The sequence below is a fragment of the Humulus lupulus genome, chromosome 1, assembly GCF_963169125.1.
Source record: "Humulus lupulus chromosome 1, drHumLupu1.1, whole genome shotgun sequence".
NCBI classification, from domain to species: domain Eukaryota; kingdom Viridiplantae; phylum Streptophyta; class Magnoliopsida; order Rosales; family Cannabaceae; genus Humulus; species Humulus lupulus.
The window spans coordinates 102,749,978-102,751,588 of record NC_084793.1 but is presented as its reverse complement, the minus strand read 5'-3'; the positions used below and the strand labels follow the sequence as shown (position 1 = coordinate 102,751,588).

The 1,611-nt window shown below is 33.1% G+C and overlaps 1 non-coding gene across 1 annotated transcript; it reads right to left on the bottom strand.

Moving 5' to 3' along the window:
• Positions 1–234: 234 nt before the first annotated feature.
• Positions 235–340, bottom strand: LOC133813185 (small nucleolar RNA R71). The gene has a single exon (XR_009884223.1). It is a non-coding gene; the product is annotated as a small nucleolar RNA R71 (small nucleolar RNA).
• Between the last annotated feature and the right edge of the window lie 1,271 nt (positions 341–1,611).

Sequence of the window (1,611 nt, the reverse complement as noted above, 5' to 3'; positions counted from 1 at the left end):
TATGGGTTAGATGGAGAGGATCCTTACATACATGTCAAAGATTTCTTAGAAATTTGCTCAACATTTAGATTTCAATTTTTTTTTTGATGAGTCCGTCAAACTAAGAGTATTCCCTTTTTCATTAAAAGACAAATCAAAAGCTTGGTTAAATTCCTTTCCCGCAGGGTCTATAACCACATGGGATCAACTTTATAATAAATTCTTGTTGAAATTTTTCCTATGTCTAAAACTGATAGTCTAAGGAGAGAAATATCCGAGTTTTTCAAAAAGATAATGAAGAGTTTTATGAATGTTGATAGAGATTTAAAGATTTATTATTAAAATGTCCTCATCTTGGTTTTGAAAAATGGAGACTTGTAAAATATTTTTATGATGGTTTGACTCCCTCTAATCATCAAATGATTCAATCTATGCATACTAGAAATTTTTTACAATTTCAAGGGCAAGAAGCTTGGGACGCCCTTGAAGATTTATCTATCAATTCACAACAATTGAATTATTTTGATCCTAGGCCTAGGTCAACTAATTCACTAAAAAGAGGAGGAAGGTATGAAGTAAAAGATGAATTAGACTTAAGAACATCCGTAGAAAAATTAGCGAGAAAAGTAGAAGCTTTAGCCATAAGCCAAACTATAAATTCTCCAATGCAACTCATAAAAGATGTTTGTTCTATATGTTCTAATCCTTGCCGTAATGCCCAATCATGTCCTTCCTACCAAGATGCCTTTTCTGAGGAGGCCAATGCTCGTCATGCTTATGGGAAACCAAATGATAGCCCATTTTCATTGACTTATAATCCAAATTGGAGAAGCCATCCAAACTTTTCATGGAGACAAAACCAGCCTCCAATGAATCAAGGGCAATAATACAACATGCAAAACCAAGCTCTTGCCCCACAAAATCAACCACATTCTCAAAAAAGGAAACCTTCCTTAAAAGATACTTTACAACAATTTATGCAATCCACTCAAAAAATCCTACAAAACCAATCTCAATCAATTACCAAACTCGAGACAGAAGTAGGACAACTTGCTACTGCTTTAGCTAATAGAGAAAAAGAAATATTTCCTAGTCAACCTATCCCAAATCCAAAATGTCAATATGAGATAGGAAAGTCTAGTCATAATGGAGAAGCCAAATCAATTTCAACTCTTAAGTCTGGAAAGAACATTGTCAAACCTGATTACATACTCGAGGTTGATGAAGAAAAAGAAAAGAGTCAACTTTCTAGTTCTAATGCCAATGACTCTTCAAAAAGAGGATACTCTAATCCATCCTTTCATTCCCAAAGCCCTTTTCCCACAAATATTACTTCCAATTAAAAAAGGTGACGAATATAATGACATCTTAGAAGTTTTTAAGCAAGTTAGTATTAATATCCCTTTGTTAGATGCCATTAAACAAATTCTCGCCTACTCTAAATTTTTAAAGGATCTTTGTACTGTAAAAAAAAAATACTAATGTTCCTAAAAAAGCGTTTTTAACTGAACAAGCTAGTTCCATTATTCAATATAAGAGTCTTGTTAAATATAAAGATCCTGGGTGTCCCACAATTTCATGCATCATTGGTGAACATTTTATTAACAAGGCTTTACTTGATTTGGGTGCTAG